Source organism: Crocodylus porosus, unplaced genomic scaffold, assembly GCF_001723895.1.
Source record: "Crocodylus porosus isolate Cpor-Errol unplaced genomic scaffold, CroPor_comp1, whole genome shotgun sequence".
Classification (NCBI taxonomy): domain Eukaryota; kingdom Metazoa; phylum Chordata; order Crocodylia; family Crocodylidae; genus Crocodylus; species Crocodylus porosus.
In genome coordinates, this window is record NW_017728912.1 from 32,980,686 (window position 1) to 32,988,267 (window position 7,582).

Genomic DNA, 7,582 nt, shown 5'->3' on the forward strand with positions numbered 1-7,582 from the left:
TTATCTTGCTGGGATCCTATGACCCCAGCTGACTTCCTGCCCTTTGGGCGGGGGGCTGGACTCGATGATCTTCCGAGGTCCCTTTCAGCCCTAATGCCTATGAAATCTATGAAACTTGGCCTTGGGGTCATAGCAATGGAAGGAACTGCATCTAGCTTGTGTGAGTCCACAGTGGGACTCAGTCACCACAGCCAAGTGAAGATAAGTGTGACAACAGTAGGTGTTGTAAGGCCTGCTGTCACTGCTCTGGGCTCATTTTCCTACAGGAGGTGACAGGGTGGATCTCAGCTTCGGATCACCTAGTCTGTCAAGAAGTTGGTCCTATGTTTTCTCGCCTGCCATGACTTTGATGATATTATATTGCTAAGAGGCGATGCCCAAGGTGATCCTACCCGGTCCCAATCCCTGTTTTCTTCTGTGGGGCTCCAAACCTCCCCTTTACCTGACCCTAGCCTCTCTAGATGGCACTCACCGTTCTCTGCCAGTTGGTCTATTATTCTGCCCTCAGCCACCAGGGTGACCATTGGCTTTGGTTAGGTGCACACCCATCCAGGGCTGGCCTTGGTCTGTGCTCAAATATCCCCCCCACCGGAAAAAAAGAAAGCAAAAACCTAACTGCTCTCAGTCTCTGCCAGACTGAGTCCATGTCCCCTTCATCTGGGGTCAGGCTCTCATGTCCCAATCACAGCAAAAGAAATCAGTTAGTTCAGTCACTGCTCAGCACAGGTCTGCCCCGGTTTACTCATGAGCATTCGTAGTCCCAGTGGGATCTCTCCCAAGTGCAGCAAGGCTCTAACCCGGAACAGCAATTCTTCTGTTCTCTTCCCCCAGAGCCTCTGCTGTCACCCCACTCCAGAGATTATCAGAAGCATTGTGTGTTCAGGCCTCCGCCTGTCTCCTTCTCAGGGTCACACCCACAGGGTTTCTTGACAAGTTTTGAAACACTTGCCTGCCAGGATGCTCAGCCGTTCCTTTCTCTCTGCGGCTTGCAGGGAATTGATCCCGTTCTGCCCCTCTCTGGGGTCGGAAATACCTCAGAGCAGCCTCTCTCCTCCAATCCAGAGTGAGATGCTGCTCTGGAAGTGTGATGATGGCTTCTCTTCCCTTCGGGTCTCCAGCTGCAGCACCGCCGGCTCTCCATGTTGTAAGTATTGCTTGTTTCACTTTCCCTGTCTGTGACAGCCAGAACCAGAGGGATTAATAAGCAATAAATATGTGCTTCTTGGAGGCATTTGGAATCTTTGCCTAATATAAAGCTTGTAAGTTTGTAACCCACAAATGTAACTTGTCTGTCATAAGTTTAACCAAAATGATAAAACTAACTGTTCATGGAACTGACCGGGCCCCAAAGGCAAAGTTGTAGCTGCAAGATTAGCAGACCTGACAGTTTTTGCTCAGGGTTCAGCCTCGGTGATAAAACTGGATCCATCCACCTGGCACACCCAACACATCCCAAGAAAGCATATTCAGAGAAACCTAAAAGGGTTGGGCTTAGGCGGAGTAATGTCAATTTCAAACCTAAAGGTGCTGCATCGTAATTTGCTTATTGGATAAACCCGAGTCTAGGTAACCTTTTTATGATAATTTTTTAACACCTTTCAATCCCATAGGGTAACAGCTAAAGGGCAAGATTGTGAGTGGCTCTAAAGCCAACAGATTAACGTAAGACTAGATATAAAAAGCGCGTGCATCAGGTGACCAGCAGGAAGGAGGGAACAGAATGGAGATTCATTGCTGTTCAAAGCCCGGACTCCGGACTCCCAGTGTGAGTGAGGATTGGACCTTATCAAGGGAACTTCCCCAGTAATCCCTCTGACATTGTCAATCGGGGACACCTGACTTCACTGGAATCACTTGGTGCACACCTGATATCGAGAGACTATTGATAAGTTGCCAACCCATGCCTGTCTATCTATCTGTTGTTTTGAACAGCCCAGTGGCTGATACCCTTGCAGTGCCCAGTTGGCCTGTGACAGAATTGATCCATCTATCTGTTGTTATTATCTGTTGCTATTATTTACTTTTAGCTCTTTACTACTGCATTATCGCATTTATCTTTCTGTTAACTGTTGTGTGTGTAAGCTATAATAAATTTGCCTTTGCTTCACTCCCAACTCTGCCTCCTCCATCCTGAACCAAACAGCCCAGTGGCTGATACAGTTGCAGCACCCAGTCATCCTGCAATTAAATTGATACACTCACAGTGCCCAGCTGGCCTGTGACACCTGTCTGTTGCTGCCAGCTGCTTTTCTTCTCCTGACCTCCCCTGCCTAGCATGTAAGGCACCTCAGGGCTTCTGTTTGCTCTCTCTCACTTCTTCACAATAAGAAAGAAGAAATGGGAGAGCAGAATGGACCCCACATTCTGCACTGCCCTGCAATCTGCATCTTCCTGAGGTATATGTTAGGGCAATCAGCTTCCATATAGAGGGTGTTAGAGAAGTGGCAGTTCCTGCATTGGGGTTCAAAAATGCAAGCTGAAAAGGCTATAGTACATAAAGGATGCCATTCTGCAGGAGCCGGAAGGAAGGCAGTACTTAGCAAATGCCTTTGCCCAGGAACAGGTGTCAGTCTGGGAACACTGACAACACATAGGAGGTGCACATGGGTGCACGTGCATCCCCTAAGATTGGCTGTGCACCCCCTGGAAATGCCAGCTGCGAAACTGGAAGTGCCAGTGGAAGTGCACTTCCAGGATCACCGCTGGTGGTTTCAGGCTCAGTGATTGACTGCTGGGGGACTCCCCCTCCCCCTCAGCTGGCGATTGGCTGCTGAGGGACCCTTCCCCCAGACTTGGGAGGCACCAGTCGCCCATGTCTGGGAATGTAGACAGGTACACTTATTGAATGTCAACAGGACACTCTCACTGGCCCTACAGGCAGCCAACCTATGGGTATACATAGATGTCACCAAATGAAGCAGATTAGCTGTGCCAGGATGTGTCCCAGCACAGTTGACCCTCTTCATTGGATGCAATACATACTGCCCATTGCCCTGCCCACAGATCCTGTGGAATAACAGGCAACGTGTTCCCTGCTTGCAGAGATGCGCCCCCCAGGAAGTCTCCAGGATGCTTCTCTGCAAGAAAGGAAAGCTAGGCAGGTGCTCCTGGGGCATGAGGGGACTGATCCTACGTGGGAATTCCCAGGGCTCATAGGGTCAGGCCCCTCAAGTCCCAGAAGCACCTGCCCAGCATGGCTGGAAACTGCTGCTCAGGAGCTGTCTTCTGCCAGCTTTTCCCCACCTAAGAAGATGCCAAACCCTGGCATTTCTAAGGTGGAAAATAAGTATGAAATGACATTCCACTGTCACCAATCTAACCCAGTAACATAACTGGGAAGGGGAGGGGGGCAAGAGGAGCACCAACGCTGAGCACTGATTATGAGGGGATGCCACAATGCCCTCCCTGAGGTGCCCTTGCCACAGCAAGTGCAGCCCTGCACCCAAGAGCATATCAGGGTGGGGGGAAGCAAACAGGGCACCACAGGTTGCTGCCAGGGAGCTCACACCATAAAAATACTGCCCCAGGTGCTGACCCACCCTGCCCTAGGTTCTGAAGAAGCTTGCTATGCCTCTCATTTGGCCTGTTTTGTGTAGGACATGCACCCAGGCAGGGGACACTAGAGTTCTCCATCACTGCAGTGGGCACATGCATTGGGTGTTAGCTTCTGTTCTTAAAGCTGGGCTCTTCACCCAGATTTTGTGACACCAGGACCCTGGTGTGCCCTGTCCTCTGCAAGCACCAAAACCTGCTGCCTCACCTGCCATCTGACCCCTTTGTGGCATTTGGTATTTTCCCCCCAGCTCTGTGCAATTCGTGCCTTATCTAGCCTCTATCATCACAAAACCCATGCACTTCACAAGCAGTGATGTGTTTATCCTCAAAGCTCCAGGAGGAGATCATCATCTTCACTGGATAGGTGGGTACCAAAGCACAGAGAGATAAATCCCCCCAAAAATACTTAAGTGCCTGACTGCAATCTAATTACTATGCTAGATTTCTATGAAGCCAAAATTGAGATCCCAAGCTCCAGACAGTGCTTCTCAACCCATGGCCTAATCAGTACCCTGCTGCAGCCCATGTGACATCCTGTTAAAAAAGGTAGACATTTGACAGTGTAGAAATGAGAGGTATTACAGAATATTGATTTGTATTGCATTACTGTCAGATAACAGATACAAAACATGTTTTAAATGGATACACAGGAAGTAAGTTGTGTGGGTGCGGCCCACATAACATTGAGAGTTGGAAGCATGACCCACTATGGCAAATAGGCTGAGAACCACTGCTCCAGAACAGCCACTTCTCTGTGCAGCCCACCCCCATAAACTCCCATCTGCTGCTCCTCTTGGACTCCTGGATTAGGGCCTCACTCCCGCACACACACTTAATTCAACTATGAATCAGCTACATCCTGAACTTAAACCACCAGCAACCACTATGGGGATGTACAGTTGTTTGGTAATAAGCACAGCTCTAATGTTGGAAGTCTTTAAGTGCAGGCTGGACAAACATTTGTTTAGGCAAAAATTTTCCTGCCTAGAGCAGGAGGTTGAACTAGATGACATCCTGAACTCCCTTACAAATCTAGATTTCTATGATTTTTTGAATAGGGAGCATGGGTACTTAATTTTCATTTAATTAATTAATCCATGTTTCATTAATTAATTCCTAACGTCATGATTTTTAGGTGATGCTTAATGCACAGTAGCCAATTCTACTGCACATTAGTATATTAGCACAGTTTTTTACCCACCACTTTAATGTGCAGTAGAATAAGCTACTGTGCATTAAACCACATGTGTAGACATTGGAGGTACTAAATTTAATGCATGTTAGGAAAAATGCATTAATGCATGTATAGACATGCCCTATGTGTCTTAGATCCTTATCTGCGCAATGGTGGTACTAGCCCTGAGAAGGCAGCTTCATGGGTAAACATATTAAAGACTGCAAGAACACAGAGACAATATAAATACCTATGATAGCTAGGAGGCCAGTAAACATCAGCTAACCAGAGACCCTGAATAAGAATCCTCTCTGCATTTTGTTTCTCATGAGGAACTAATAAACTATGCTGAATTTGAATGTGGATACCTTATGCTTTGAAGCTATGGGCTACTATCAACCCTCCAAATTTCTGGCAATTTAATGGGCAGCCTTATCAGAAAGCTTGTCCAACCACTCTCCTGACTATACAGTTGGTCCAATAAAATATGTCATTCACCCTTATCAGCAAACTGTTTATTGAACATAACATACAAGAGTCTGGAGCCCAAAGTGAAGCCACATAGCACAGTTTAGGAAACTCTGCCTTTGCCCCTCCTCATCTGTCAATAACCATGGAATCTGGCCAGTAAAGACAGGCAGACACCTGGGTCAGAGCCTCCTTTATTTATTATGATAAAGACCTACCCACACTGGTACTATTGTGCCAACCTACCTTCTTAACAGGCCCTTGCTGTCCTGGCTGTGCCCTTGCACAGATGTGTGGACAGCTGGCCCTGCCAAAGCCACGCTGGATTGCTCTAGGCTTGTTTATGGTGTCCTCACTGTCCACTCAATCCTCCTGGGATGTGTTTTCTACAGTTTTAATGAAGCAACAGCTTGTCAGTTCCCAGGATTCCTGCTATCACCCCAGAGACAAGTTAACAAACCAAGGGCTGCACAGCACAATGCACCTGCTTCAGCTTGTTTGCAACTTTTGTACCAGACTTACTTGATCAGCCCAACTTTTAATGAGCTCTCAGTGCAGCTCATTAGGCTCCCCAGCTAAGGCTCAGGAGGAATAGTCCCCAAGCTCTGCTCACTCCCTGAAGGGGTAGGGGCCCAGTGCTGCAGGGCTCACACACTTAGAGTGGGCCAGGCTACTGGAATAATTGCATGCACAAAAAGAGGCTAGGGAATGACTGGCTAGGCTGCAGTTCTACAGAGAGTGGGCTGGGGGTTATGGTAGGCCATAAGCAGAATATGAGCCAACAGTGCACTCTTGTTGCAAAAAAAAGCCAACAGCATCCTGGGCTGTGTTAATAGGAGGGTCTCTTGTAAATCAAGGGCATGATTCTTTTGCACTATTCAGCACTGCTGAGGCCTCACCTGGAATGCTGTGCTCAGTTTCCAGCCCCACACTTGAAGAAGGATATAGAGGATGCTTGTACATGTGACAATGTCACAATGTACACATGACAAAAATTTCCCTTTGTGTGGCTTAATGGCATCACACATTACAAGTACATGAGTTTTGGGGGTTTAAAATGAGTTTGCATTGTTGCAAACTAAACTACATCCTGATGCAGTTTAGTTTGCAATGTTGCAACTTGGAACATTGCAGTCATTAATTAGCTGTCCCCCCAGCTATGGGAGAGGTGGGGAGACTCTGCAGAAAAAAAGGATTGGGTCCCTTGCTGCTTCTGCCTTCAACAGGCTCCTGTGGCAGTTAGGACACCTGGGGCTACCCAGGAATGGGCCGGCTTGCCCCTAGGCCAGTGCAGGGAGGTGACAGAAGGGTGGCTGGGTGTGCTGGCAGCCAGGGAAGGTGGCTGGGATGGTGCACAGGACACTGGAAGCCCAGCCAGGCTGCTAATTTCCCCAAGCTTGCTCAGGCTTCCAGCAACCCGTGCACCACCCCATTGCCTTCTCCAGCCACCAGCACACCCAGCCACAATCCTGCTGCTCTCCACACTGACCCAGGGGCAGGCCAGCCCATTCCTGAGCACTCCCGGGCATCCTGCTGGCCTCAGGAACCTGCTGAAGGCAGAAGCAGCAAGAGGCCTGATAGGTTTTTTTTGTAGAGGCTGCCAGCCTCTCCCACAACCATGGGGAGAGATGACAGACTAATGGCCCCCAGCCACAGGAAAGGTGGGCAGGCTCCTCCAAAACAAAAACAAAAAATGGATTGGGCCTCTCACCACTTCTGTCTTCAGCAGGCACCTATGGTCATCAAGACAATAACATATATACAGTGACAGAAAAATAAAACCCACCATTTCAATTAAAAACTCACCTTTTCAATGTAGGGGGCATAGAATGCAATCCTAAGGACAAAACCCCATCATGTATACAAGCACCCAGACAGATTAGAAAAAGTCTACCACAGAGTAACAAAAATTATTAGACACCTGCCGAGTGTGGTGTATCACGGAAGGCTGAGAGAACTGGAGTTATTGAGTCTGGAGAAGAGAAGACTGTGGAGGGATTTCATAACAGTCTTCAAAGATCTGAAGGGTGATTACAAGGATGAAGACAAGCTATTCTCTGTGGCCATAGGGGACAGAACTAGAAGCAATCACTTCAACTACAGCAAAAGAAATTTAGCTTGGAGATTAGGAAAAACTTTCTATGAGGGTGGTCAGGCACTGGAACAGACTGTGGCGGGCCAGTAGGGGGCGCTCCTGGTTTGAGCCGCCCATCTCCCTGCGTCCGACCACCTTCCAGACTCTGAATGCCTCCCTAGGGGCGTCTTATGCTTGGCCGACCCCTCTCCCGGAGCACACTCGCTAATCTGGGGGTAACATCGACGCCACCACCCCGAGAAGGGACTGTCTCAGCCCTGTGTCCTCGGGGAAACACAGGCCTAATAGTC